Source organism: Myxocyprinus asiaticus, chromosome 24 (genome assembly GCF_019703515.2).
Source record: "Myxocyprinus asiaticus isolate MX2 ecotype Aquarium Trade chromosome 24, UBuf_Myxa_2, whole genome shotgun sequence".
In the NCBI taxonomy this organism is placed as follows: Eukaryota; Metazoa; Chordata; class Actinopteri; order Cypriniformes; family Catostomidae; genus Myxocyprinus; species Myxocyprinus asiaticus.
In genome coordinates, this window is record NC_059367.1 from 1,557,557 (window position 1) to 1,572,375 (window position 14,819).

The 14,819-nt window shown below is 38.4% G+C and overlaps 1 protein-coding gene across 3 annotated transcripts in view; it reads left to right on the forward strand.

Moving 5' to 3' along the window:
* LOC127414591 (fatty acid binding protein 1-B.1-like) overlaps positions 1-14,819 on the forward strand; it is a 932,240-nt gene that overhangs the window by 385,356 nt on the left and 532,065 nt on the right. Inside the window, exon 5 of one of the 3 annotated variants that reach the window (XM_051652727.1) lies at positions 10,073-10,090. The exons of the other annotated variants lie outside the window; for them this stretch is intronic. The gene's annotated coding sequence lies outside the window, so the exon portion shown is untranslated. Of the gene's footprint in view, positions 1-10,072; positions 10,091-14,819 lie in introns of those variants that run through there. 3 annotated transcript variants of the gene reach the window in all.

Consider the following 14,819-nt stretch of genomic DNA (forward strand, 5'->3'; position numbering starts at 1 on the left):
GTTTTTCAGTCACTATATGAATGGAGATATTTAAAAGCAGCAATGCAAATCTCGTTATAACTCTAATGAGCTCCAGAACTCTGATGAGATTTTCTTCATAACAGGATGATTGCTTTTGAACTGTAATTAACCTTTTGACCCAGAATGCTGGAATTGTAAAGTTGTGTTTGATGCAGGATATGAAATAAAGGTGATCACACCCATGAAAACATGGTTTGTTTTGGGAGAAGTGACATTTATGAGATGTTGTTCAAGGGACAAGGATCATTCAAAACTTTATCATCACTTTATCGAGTCCTTAAACTATCCATTCTAAATGCTATGCAATATAAAAATTAGTGTATGCCAAATAATAGAGTTTTCAAAATACAATGCGGTTTGTAGATGTATCAACCTTAAAGTGAAGTAAAAATGTTAAAACCTCCATCTAAAATTCCCCTTAAAAACTTGCAACCTTATTTCGCTTGGTTTTGGTGCCCCCTGCTGGACATTTCACTTGAAAAGTGCAGCCAAACATGTTATGAAGCACGTAATTTCAATGTTGCAAACACGTTGCAATGCTCATGTAAATTTCATGAGACCAGGCTGATCTTATACCACCATGAAAGATCTATTGGGATGAACTGGACCCATCTCCACCACCACAGTGCATACTGTTTGTGAATGGATATGCAAATAGAAACATAACACTTCTAAAAACCGTCTTTATATATATTTTTTTTAATGCAGTAAGTTGTTCAGTCGAAACTGGCTTTTTGAATATTGAATAAGTTAAATATTTTTGTTTACTGTAAGTTGACAAATAAATTAAGCACACTGTAAACATTTTAGTCTGAGTTTACAGAAAATTCCTGGCTACTAGTTGCAAGACTTGCACAGTAAATTTTACAGCAGTATTTCTATAATTTAGTACAATTAAAAGACAACTGTATACTGTGACTTCATTATGAACAGGGCCAATAAATGTGTGATATTTCAATGTATTTTTTCAAAGTAATTTGTTGTGTTGTAACAGAAAATCAGCTAGCCTGCATTGATTTTACAGTAAAATATTGAAAACAGTATTTTATTGTAAGAAATAACTGTTAAATCTTGTAAAATCCTGGCAATTTTTTACAGTGCAGTAAAGACTCATATCTGTCTGAAAGTAGTTTTAAATTTGTATATGCTGCATTTCTTAGGCTTAATAAGTGTGAGGACTTGTATTCATCAACCTGTTACATGTATGACTAAATCATACTTTTTGAATCAAGTTAAAACTGGTTCGCCTTCTGCCACTCACTCGACATTGAGAGCCCCGAACACCTCAGATCTTTGAGAAAAGGCCAATGAGAATTGGCGAGTGGAATTTGCATGCCACTTCCCCAGACATACGGGTATAAAAGGAGCTGGCTCGCAACCACTTTTTTTTTCGGAGCCAAGCGGTTGTATTATCAGCGAGCTGAATACTACTGCTGTTCCATTCACCTCTTAAGAAGCGTATGCTGTTGGATATATGGTGCATTTCCAGCGGCTTTCTCTCCTTCTGCACGACGAGTGCAGATTTCGCCCCTTGGCGCTTCGACAGTGCTAAAAGAATGTATATTCCTGCTAAAGAGTATTGTTTCTCTATTAGAGCACACACATTGACGTTGAACGACTTTTTAAAGACGTGTCTTTATAAAGATGCCTTTCCGTCTTTGTGTGATTCCTGGATGCGGTCACTATCTCTCCACTTCCAGCGGCCACGGGCGCTGCCTCATGTGTCTGGGCAGTGATCACACTGAGGCAGCCTTCATGGATGGTTCATGTTCTCATTGCGAGAATATGACCATGGCAACATTGCGGTCGCAGCTTTCCTTCTTCCGGGGGAAAGCCACTCTAGCTGCCCCCCACGCTTCGCCTTTTACCTCTGGGTACGAGGCCAGCCCGACTGGCGCTGGAGGTGATTTGGGGGCTTCAATGGGCACGGCTCCACTGGGTAAGTTGGGTTCCAACTTTCACCCTCCCCTGAGCCCTCGCGGCTAGATGATTGGTTCCTGTATTTCACAGCCACGCCTCCCCCCCCGGTCCCTTTCTTCCCGGAAGTGCACGACCTCCCAGCTCATCCGCTCTCACTACCCTCGATGGCGGGGCGGCCCACGGGTATACGGAGGTCCCTCAGGTGGATAAGGCGGTTGCGGTGCACCTATGCCCGCAAAGCACAGCCACCTGGCAGAATCGCCCTGCACTCCCTTCCAAGGCCTGTAGGATGACGTCGTCTCTGACAGCCAAAGCTTACAGCGCCGCTGGTCAGGCCACCTCTGCCCTGCATGCCATGGCGCTCCTGCAAGTACACCAGGCCAAGGCACTAAAGGAACTGCACGTGGGTATTCCTGATCCCGATGTGATGCAGGAACTGTGCTCTGCGACTGACCTCGCCCTGCGGGTGACGAAGGTCACAGCGCGAGCACTCGGGCAGGCAATGTCCACCCTCATGGTCCAGGAATGCCACCTGTGGCTGAATCTGGTTGAGATGAGGGATGCGGACAAAGTTCGCTTTCTCAATGCCCCCATCTCCCAGATCGGCCTATTCAGCGACACCGTTGAGGACTTCGCCCAGCAGTTCACGGTGGTGAGGAAGTTCTCCCAGCACAGAGTCCCCCGCAGGAAGCTGACGCCCCCCGCCTCATGAGCCGGCACGAGGACCCGGAAAGCTCCTAAAGCTTGGATGTGTGGCTAGCGCTTTCTAACCCATCACGGTTGTAGAGCCTTCTCTGTCCCAGTCGCCATGTTTGTAGAAAAAAAAAGCTAAACAAAAAAAATTAATAACAGGCAGGACCTACCACCGCCATGTGCAGCTCTGAGCCCACATGATGTGTTGCCCACATGTTACCTCCCCTCTGGGCAGGATGTGGTCTCCGCGGGGTCTTTTCCCCCTGAAAGAATAGGATAGGAAAAGAACACCTTCCCCAGTGCATATATTGAGCCCCAGCCGATTAACTGAATACTCTGTGGAGAGAAAACTTAGTATGTTTCCATACTAGATACGTCCCCCCCCCACGCCCCCGGGATGTGGGGAACTATATGAAGTTTTTTGGGGCGTTGGGGGAGGCTACGTGCAGACTGGTGCACCTGCTACTACGCATGCAGCAGCTTGGTTGCACCTGCACCAGCAGTCCATGTAACACGGTTCAGCTAGTTGTGGCGTTTCGTATAGGGACCCCTAGTGTCACTACATCGACACAACGATGAGTGAGCGACAGAAGGGGAACGTCTCGGTTACTGTCGTAACCTCCGTTCCCTGATGGAGGGAACGAGACTTTGTGTCCCCCCTGCCACAACGCTGTACTACCCGCTGAAATGGCCGGGACCCTGTCTCGGCTCCTCAGCACAAAACCTGAATGAGTGGTTCCAAGCCAGCTCCTTTTATACCCGTATGTCCGGGAGAGTGGGCTTCAAATTCCACTTGTCAATTCTCATTGGTCTTTTGTCAAAGATCTGAGGTGTTCGGGGCTCTCAAGAGCGACCCCTAGTGTTACTACATCGACACAATGTCTCGTTCCCTCCATCAGGGAACGGAGGTTACGACAGTAGCCGAGACGATTAAGTGATAGTTCAGAAAGAACATATACTGTATATTTCTTCACTATAAAACATAGATATCAGTTATAATATGTTTGTTAATCTTAACAAACATTATTTCATTATATAATGCTTATAAAATTTGCAGAGAATTGCACTGAGAGCTGCTGGTCTGAAAATCCCGGAAGTAGTGTTGTCACGATACCAAAATTTCAGTAGTTGGTACCGATACCAGTGAAATGTCACAGATCTTGATACCAAATTCAAAACCACAGCAAAAATATGCACATATGGTTATGTGCTATGGAATACACTCCTTTAGCCTATTTAAAATTAAATGTAAATAAAGTTTCAATGTAAATAATAAATAAAAAAAATGCATGTTTCCTTCATGTTTCTCAATAAAGTATGCATTGCTTAAGTGTTTTTAAGTGGGGATCTACTGAAATCTGTTTTTTTTTTTTTTTTTTTTACCAAACCCTTTATTCCTTTTTTATTTATTTTTTCCAGAATTCCATGTTTTAACTCTTTAAAATCTTAAATTAAATAAAGATTTCCAGTTTCAGTGGTATACCCAGACTTACAACTCAAAAAAAAAAAAAAAAAAAAAAAACATACAAAAAAACAAGGTAGGTCAAGTGTTTGACATCATTATAGAAAACTTTTCACATTTTTGAGTGATATTGATTATGATAAATTCTGAGACTCCCAGCCTAAGAAACTGCTGAAAAATCACACAAAAAATTTAGCCAAAAATTTACTTTTTTCTGTTTATTGTTCATGAAGTTATAAGTGAAAACATGGCATTTAAGCAACATCAACCTAATTGTCAAAGACATATACTTAGCTATTACTCACTATATTTTTACACAAATACAAATAGGCTGGTTGTATTTTACTCTTTGAGAGCTTTCCAACAACATATGACACATGGCTATTTGATGAGTTTAATGTTTTTACTGATTGCAATAATATGTACAGTGCAATTTTTTTATTATAAATGATCAAAACGGAACACTTCTGATTTGTCTGCAAATTTCAAAGCACTTGTTCAGTTTTGGTCATAATGTCTACATGTATTAGAAAGTAGAGCTTCTAAACTTTCAAACGACACCTATTTTGTTTTGGTCAAGACTGTAGTTATTAATATTTTGACGATTATTTTTTCTCCCGGGCCCATTCAAGCTTAAAATGTAATTTCATCATCAAAATGGGGTCTAATCAAATTCTTAAAATTTTCTAAACTTTTAACAAGTAAAAAAAATAGAACAATTACTTTTCAACATACCATTGCATTTTTAACAAACTTTTTTTTCAGTACAACAGCATTCTTGCTTTATTATTATTGTTATTATTATTATTATTATTATTATTATTATTTATTAATCATTACTATTATTATTAATATTACTACATAATATATTTCTGTTTCAATTTCTTAAATTTCCGGCGTCTAGCTTTTATTTTGAATCGTGCTTTTATTTTGACGTGTGGTTTTGACGGAAGCTTAACTTCTTCTTCTGATGGATAACGGATAAGCATTTCACTACATGGCCCAGTGTGTTTGTTAAAGCACAAATGCCGTGATTTAATTATATAAATATATTGTCTGCATGTGCTGCGTGCTTCAAAGTGGATTAGTGCTCTGCTTTTTCATCTTATACAACGCAAACGATTCTCAATGTCTGTGGAGTTTCCAGTGTCTCAGCGGACGGCTTCACACATTCATTTAAAGCATGCAGCTCATGCAGACTAAGATTGCAGCCTTTTGTGGTTTAATAATCACACCTGGACTTATCATGATTTTAATTTTATTGATTGTGCATTTCAGTGTAAAAGGAGTAACAGAGCACACACTCAAATAAGCCAAATGTGAGGATTTGAAAATGAATGTTGTGTGTCAGTCAGACAGCATACTTGGACCGAATTAAGTCGGTGCTCGGATCTACCAGTACTGCAGAAACACTGGTAGCGATACATCTGTTTTATTTTAGTACCGACTTTGTACCGAAGTACTGGTACTTTTGACAAATACTACCCGGAAGTGTGATGTCACTATAATTTCATCTATATTCCAAATCTTCTGAAGCCATACGATAGCTTTGTGTGATGAACAGAATCAAATTTAAGTAGTTACTTCTCATTAAACAGAAATCTGTGGACAATAGTCTGAGATTCTAGAAACTCTTGGTAGTTTAAATACTGCATGGGCCATTTAAGAAACAAAAGAATCATTGTGAGAACAGCTGAACATATGAACTAGATGTAAAGGAGGAGTCCAATAATGTGCAAATTAATCTGTAATTCCTCAAGAGATTTACCCAGTTTTCCCTAATGGCAACAAACACAACTCTACAAAACCATAAATATGATTTGTATAAAAGAGCAACATTTACATCTGTGTAAGTTTACAGGATTATTGAGTCCAGTAGCTCAAAGGTTAAGCTTCACATGGCAGTCTGTGGCCACTTACAGCAGTAATAATGTTCATCCGTTTGTTCTCCATCAGAACTGCATGCGGCTGCGAGCTCGTCCCACGGATGCATTAGAACTGTCATTTCAACCGCAGAAATGTGATGCCTGTGCACTAATGACTTGCAGAGATTTGCAGTTAGGAAATGCCATCCATGAATCACACAAATGCATTCTCACATTCTCAGTACGAGACAGAGATTTACACTGGTGTTGTTACCGTGCTAATGCATTGTAAGAATAGAGTAAATCACAGTACAGTACAGACGATCTCAGTTTCTGCTGATTTACTCCATGTGCTGCATACTGCATACTACTGTTCACTTGTCTTTAAATGCAAAAACACTGAGCACTAGCAGAAATAGTAATTTCATTTAAAGCTGAAGTGTGTACTGTCATTTATTTCTGTGATAAAATTCTTTCTTGTATCCTAGTTTAAAATGCAGAGTCAATAATAAATAATCCATTGATACTTGGACTTCCATTTTTGTTACAAATTATGTTATAAAGACCATCTAACAAAGTAACATCTTGACCTATTTTCATGTCATTTTCGTCTCCAAAATCAGCCAATCAGAGCGCTGATACTGATTAGACTCAAGAGGGGCTTTTGCGGGGGTCTGGGTAGCTCAGCGAGTATTGACGCTGACTACCACCCCTGGAGTTGCGAGTTCGAATCCAGGGCGTGCTGAATGACTCCAGCCAGGTCTCCTAAGCAAACAAATTGGCCTGGTTGCTAGGGAGGGTAGAGTCACATGGGGTAACCTCCTCGTGGTCATGATTAGTGGTTCTCGCTCTCAATGGGGCGTGTGGTAAGTTGTGCGTGGATCGTGGAGAGTAGCATGAGCCTCCACATGCTGTGAGTCTCCGCGGTGTCATGCACAACGAGTCACGTGATAAGATGCACGGATTGACGGTCAGAAGCGGAGGCAACTGAGACTTGTCCTCCACCACCCGGATTGAGGTGAGTAACCGCGCCACCACGAGGACCTACTAAGTAGTGGGAATTGAGCATTCCAAATTGGGAAAAAAGGGGATAAAAAAATAATAATAAAAATAAAAAATAAAAAAGAGGGGATTTTGCACACAGTGTGACCACAGAGCGAAGTAACATAGCAACAAATAACCACTATTACTATCTTGGAAATAATTTTGCTCCCCTCATCAGGATAACCACAGATTACAGTGGACTGAACACTTTATTTAATTACAATCTGTTTATAGTGTCAGTATTTTTTGGGGGGGGGGGTTTATGTCACAACACACAGTCAGTTACAGTGAAATTGAATCTTATTTTGAATTAATTTATTTTGATTTAAATGTATATGCCTTTTTGACCAGCTTCAATGCAGGAAAAATGTGTTACCATTTAACAAAATTGACAATGTATGCATCTCATGACGATGAAATCCTTTCGATCAAAATGCTCATGATTAATTATAAGTTTTGTAAACAACATAAACTGTTCCATGTACAGAATGATTTTTTTTATTATTTTTTTTTTTAGGAAACTAATATATATATATATATATAATTTTCACTCACTATTCAATAACAATATAAAAACTCTCCCTTCTTTGACTTTCTGTCTCTTTCTTCTGCTCTAGCTTCTATACTACTCAGGCTACCATCGAAACGTTGTAGCATGATACTTGACCATTGTATGACAAATTGCTTCTTATGTTGCTCATTTGTAAGTTGCTTGGATAAAAGCATCTACTAAACAACTAAATTAAATTAGTTGTTGCAGGAAGTGCTCAAGTGTCCAGCATACATGTGAACTCAGTCAGTACTGTTTTAAAAGCATCTCAGCATGAAGCACCTCATGAAGATGAGAGGAATTAAAAACAAATGACACAAAAAACAAACACTCTCACACACACTCACACACTCACACACACTCACACACTAATAACACACACACACACACACACACACACACACACACACACACTATTGAAGGTGAAGTTCTGTTGAACATCTGTTGCTTCATATTAATTCAATGAGATGATAACATGTTCCTACCTCATATCATTCAACAGGAGGTTGCAATGATACAGGAGGAGAGGGTCTAATTCAGCCAGAAGAGGAAATCCAGATGTTTGGCCTCTGCAGATGAATATATTTATCTCATGTACTGTTTAAATTCAGTGAGAAAAAACGAGCAGAGAAGTTCAGCTTTGGATCTTTGAATCACTTCAGAATGATTACAGCTGTAAGAGCCAGTGTGATTCTGAGAGGTCACACTTTACATGGAACAGAATTATTAGGGGACGAGCACCAGAGGTTCTGACCGAGACACGCACTGTTGCTGTTAGTTTTCCGTATAGTAGTCTCATGAACAGAGATGTTAACAAGTTCCAATGATTCCTTCATGTCTTTATCTGTCACTCTAGGGTTCTCAGTGGTAAAGACACTGGCTATCACCCCTGGAGTTCGCTAGTTCGAATCCTAGGGTGTGCTGAGTGACTCCAGCCAGGTCTCCTAAGCAACCAAATTGGCCCGGTTGCTAGCGAGGGTAGAGTCACATGGGGTAACCTCCTCATGATCGCTATAATGTGGTTCGTTCTTGGTGGGGCACGTGGTGAGTTGAGCATGGTGGATGGCGTGAAGCCTCCACACGCGCCATGTCTCCGTGGCAACGCGCTCAACAAGCCACGTGATAAAATGCGTGGGTTGATGGTCTCAGACGCGGAGGCAACTGGGATTCGTCCTCCGCTACCCAGACTGAGGCGAGTCACTACGCCACCATGAGGACTTAAAAGCACATTGGGAATTGGGCATTCCAAATTGGGAGAAAAAGGGGAAAAATCAAAAAAAATATTTGAGTGCTTTTTAGAAGTCAGAGTAGCTCTAACCCACACCTCTAATCTTGTTTCATTAATTGGATGCCAGGTTTGCCAACTCCTGACTCTAATTAGCTTTTGTTGTCGTCATTAGCCTAGGGGTTCACTTACTTTCTCCACAGCACTGTGAATGTTTAATGGGATGTGTTCAATAAAGACATGAAAGATTATAATTGTTTGTGTGTTGTTAGCTTAAGCACATTGTGTTTGTCTATACTTGTGACTTCAATGAAGATGAGATCACATTTTATGACCAATTCATGCAGAAAACCAGCTAATACCAAAGGGTTCACATACTTTTTCTTGCCACTGTATATTTGGTCTGTAAGTGAAAAATGTGCTTGTCATATTATACTCGAAACCCTTCCGATCTGTGTGATGTTTTGGCCATATACTCTATTTGACAGTATTGTGTACAGTAAATAATCATATTTCTTAAGTTATGAAAATGGAACACTTCTAATTTGTCAGAAAATTAAATAGCATTTGTTTTGGTTGGTTAAGAGTTTGTTATGTAGACTGTATGCATTGTAAAGTCCAGCTTAAGCTTTAAAATGACACCCGTTTTGGGTTGGTCAAGCGAGTCATTATTAACAGCTTTTCCGCTGCAGAATTTTTCTACAGGGCATATTTCAAACCATTAGGTTTCGGAAACAAACTAATCCTCTTTTGGCATTTTTCCAACAGAGGCTGACTGTCATAAAACAAAGACTGTCTGTAACGCCAGGTGAACAGAACGGGCATTGGTGGGCACTGTCACAGTGTGCCACGCGCTGCCAGTTTTCATAATCGCCAGCATACCAACCTGAAACTCATTTGTTTTACTGATTCATTACTAACTAAGCCAGAGGTTTTGCATTTGAATCTGTTTTACAGGTTATTATTTTGTAATCATTGTTGTTAAAGCTACTTTAAGATTAGTTTACCAAACTGCAAGTTACACATAATTTAAATAAGTTTAACTACGGTCAAGCTACTCTTTTGAAAAAGTACTAAGAAGAATAGATCATGCAAAAATGAAAATTCTGTCATCATTTATTCTCCGTCATGTTACTCAGTGTAACTTTCTTTTTTGTGGAACACAATAAGACATGTTAGGTAGCATGTTAGTCTCAGTCACCATTCACTTTCATTGCATTTTTTTCCATAAGAGTGAATGGTGATTGAGGCTAATGTTCTGCCTTGCAGGAAGTATTTCTAGTCCAAATCTGAAAAAAAAAAAAAAGAGAAAGAACAATGTGGAGCACATCCGTCCCACATGAGCACTGTTTCTCATCACCTCATAACAGTCTGGAATTCAGCAGATTTTGATTTTCCTAAGAGCTGCACCTTCCAGTCTCCCATTATTTGCCCCTGAGGTTTTGGCTTACCTCCATCACTGTTACCATCAAACTCGTACATCACTTCAGCTGCGGTGGAAATAATGAGCCTGAAAGGAAACCATATTGTCGACAGTTTCGGGCCAAAAGATAATTACGAAAAGAATTACGATTTTCCAAACGCTCCTAATCCTCTCGTCATGTCATTACAGCACGGCTAAAAGTCACGGCATCAAAGGACGTGATATTAATGTGACTTCAAGGTCAAAACATCAATTAAGGCTGTTCTGTGAGTCGCAGTGAAGGACAGATGTGCGGTGAGCTGAAGGGTACATGTCAAAAACGTGTTTTTAATGAAAACTCTCATAACTCGCACTAGAGAGGGAATGTACCTGTTTTCTGGGTCATTATTCATGCACATAAAATAATTTCACTCTTAAAGTCGCTGTATTCATGTGTAAATGTCATCTAAAGGTACTTTTAGTTCTTTATTGTGACAAATTACTTAAACAAAACCATCTTGATGACAAATACAGTTAACAGCGCTGCTTCCAATCAATGACCCCTGATGCTTACCTTCCATTTCATGTGTGAAGCTCATGAAACCTGCCAAGAACATGTCCAGGTCCATATTTAACTCCAAAATCAAAAGAAAGAAATCCTATATCTAATATACAGTATATCTAATAAAATCGAATATTTTCTGTATATTAGAGAGATGTTAACCAGTTCCCAGTTCCAATGATTCCTTCAAGTCTTTATCTGTCACTCTAGGGCTCTTTTTTACCTCACTGAGCATTCTGCGGTGTTGCCTTTCAGTCATCTTGACTGGACGGCCACTTCTAGTGAGAGTACCTATAGTACTAAATCATCTCCATTTATAGACAATTTGTCTAACTGTGGACAGATGAATATCCAAGCGCTTCCAGACAACACTGTAACCTTTTCCAGCTTTATGCAAAGCAACAATTCTTGATCGTAGATCTCCTGAGATCTCTTTATGTTGCCTATATGAGCTCCAAAAGCACATAAATGCAGCATAAAAGTAATCCATATGACTCCAGTGAATCCATGACTGCATCCCAATTCACCTACTTATACTATGCCCTTAAAGTGTGCACTTTTTTTGTGATGGAAAAGTTTCCAAAAAGTGTGCAAGTATTGGGACATGTTTGTGCCTTGAAACAAAAGGCCCTTCTGTCACTGTACACCTACCTGTCAATCATCCTGTTACAGTTATCATGACCTGCACGTTCCTCATTTCATTTTTATTATCATTTATGTATTATTCTTTATTGCATTTAATTTATGATACCCTACAATGCTTCCTACCTTATTGGAGAAGAAGCAGCATGTCATTGAAGATCTTTCGTGTTGAGAACCGCTGATGTTTCGATATAATTTCGATATTATATCCTTTCCTTTTATTATCTCTTTTCAATGTGTGATGTTTACAAAGGGTTTCAGACGATACATAACACTGATAACAGTTATATTTAATGTTAAAGATGTGATCTTATGAGTCGTCATCAACTATAGTAAAAACCTTGGATCATAACTTGAATGTTATATGAAGTCAAAGAGACAGAACACTTGAATGACATTGTGCTGGATCACTTTATTTATTGTTATTGTTTATTTATTGCCTTTGGCAGTGTTACAAACTGCTGCGATACGGTGTGCTGACACTTTTCCTTAAAGATTATTTTTGAGAAAGAAGCTCTGAAGAATACACAAGAGCATCCAAAATAAGCAGTACAAATACATTTGATGGACATAAAAGAATGCATGATGACAAAATGATGATTATTAATCATTCAAACCCTTTTCTGGTCAATGTAAATGGCGCCGCTTGGTCATTCGCAATTTAATGATTTAATGACAGTGCCTTCATCCAACAGTGAGAACAAAGTAGTTTCTCTTTACAGCGTTCAACCAAACTTACGTAATGTTTAATGTTGTTTTATATTGTAAAAACATGATGAAGAGATGATGCGCCATCGGTCTCACCGCCATGTTTGTAGTTTTTCAAGAATGACAACTGTAGTTCTAATGCGAACGGTCAAAATCCTCTTCCATCGAGCATTGTGGGCAATATTAGCGGAAAGAGTGTTCATGGTTCCACACTTCGGAAATTTACCGGATATAGTAGACCATCCGGGAAACTTTGGGACACTCATTTCCACATACTATGATTTGGGCCACCCTAATTCTAATCTCGAGTACTGTTTAGGGTGGATAGGGTCCGGATTGGGACGCAGGGCACGTGTTCTTTCACTTAATTTCTTCTTTAGTTTTTAGCGATTCACTTTCTTCGTGCATATCACCACCTATTGGGCAGAGGAGAATTTATAGTATAAAGGACATAAATATTGATCTGTTTCTCACCCACACCTATCATATCACTTCTGAAGACATGGATTAAACCACTGGAGTCATCTGGAATACTTTTATGCTGCCTTTATGTGCTTTTTGAGCTTCAGAGTTCTGGTCACCATTCACTTGCATTGTAAGGACCTTCAGAGCTCAAATATTCTTCTAGAAATCTTCATTTGTGTTCAGCAGAAGAAAGAAAGTCATACACATCTGGGACAGCATGAGGGTGAGTAAATGATGAGAGAATTTTCATTTTTGTGTGAACTGTCCCTTTAAGATAATGAAGCCTATTAAGATTTTTTGCATTGCCATTTTCATAACAATTAAGCACTTAATCCTAACGGGTTGTTTATTTATTTATATTCCTCCTGTAATACATAAAAAAAATGTCTGTTTCATTAATGAGGATAACTATTAGGAATATTTGGAATTAAGCATCTGAAAGCATTACAGTAATTAGGATTTGGGGGGAAATGTGCTTAATAATCATTATATAATAATGTCACAATGCAAAAAGGCTTAATGGTCCTAAAATAGGCTAAAATATGTAATATATGGGTGTTCCTTCAATTTTTATCTCACTAGCTTATTTCATTTGTCTTCTAACAATGTCCAACAGTGTATGTACATGCATCACAAGAGATTTATGTCATTTTTGTCATAAAAATTATCACCAGAGTATCATTTTCAGCACATCTCAAATTCTATACGTGTTTGAAAGAATTCTGTGCTGGAAATGACGCTGATGGAAATGACATTTTTAACATTTTCCAAATAAAATGACAGACTCGTTTGTCTTGCTAAGGCTAATTTAATAGCTGACATTTTATGTATCATAAATACACACAGTTAAATAATATTTTCACTTATTTGAAAATTACAGCTTGATTGGAAATGATGCCCATTAAAAAGTGATATTTCCCTTGATTTTTTATTTTTGATTTTTTTTTTGTTTAGTCTCATATTTCATCTCAAGCATGCTCTTTACTGACACTTTTATCCATTTGGTTAACAAGTACACTAACTTAAAAAAATAAAAATAAAAAAAGTGGCCAAATTGTTTGGTGTGATGGAAATGATGTCACAGCTGTGGGACAGTCATAATTTATTTTAATTATTATTTGATAGAAATAATTTTCAGACAATTAATGTTGAAATGGTTTATATTTATTTCACTCTTTGTTTAGATGATCATAGTTTTAAACATGTAAAAATGTGTATTTTTTACCTCCTGAGACCCCCGTGTGACTGATGTGTGCATTTTCCATTTCCCTTTTTGATTTGTAACTAGCAGCACCTAATAAACATGCAAAATAAATTAAATAAAATTTGAGAGCAAATAGTTTTCCTAAAAATGTATGTCCTCATATGTGGACAGCGGGACTAAGTTGTGAAATTTTAAATAATACCAAGCTTTAGCAAATAGTTTATCATGTGTCCAGGAGTGTTGATTATTCATGTTTTATGAGACGTTACAGACATTACATCAGAAATTAGCATAATTAATTCTGATTCAAAGTAATGTCCAGCATCATCCAATCACTGTCAACCATGTTAAAATAAAATGATACATTATAAATTCTGAATCTATGTACTGATTATCATTGTCACATGTCTGTCAAACATGTTGAGTGATCCAAACATCATCTGCAGCCTGAAACTGAACTTTTGATCAGATTTTAGGAGTGAATGCACTTAACTGCATAGAGAGCTATAGGATGCTCCCTTGCTCCCTATTTAGTGAACGACTTAACCTCCAGTGTGCTGTCTGTCTGCACTGGTCTCAGAACAGTTTGAAATGCACCTTATTTTCATCCTAACTCCATATAAAGCCTCTGAAAGACACATTTTCCAGTTTTTGATGAACTCATTTATTCTCAATGTGATAATACACAGTAAATATATGAATGTATTTATTAATGTTAATGAATAGAATCATATTGCACAGTGATAACAAATTAAATCTAAAATGTATATTAAATGAAGTGAAATGACCCACAGATGTGCTAATGTTGAAAGTTATTCAAAATAACAAACATGTTTTTTCTACTTTTGAGGAAATGCAGTGCCAGTGTACACGTATGTGGACATCATGTTTATCAGCGCGCTGACGTGCCAAAAATGAACAGATTTTTTAAAGCGGCATATCAAATGAAACTAGAGACTCTACTCTTTACAACCAAACAGGTTTCAACAAAAAACTTAAAGAGATTTATTACCAGAGGCACTTTTGTTGGCGCTGCATCTGTAGAAGCGTTTCACG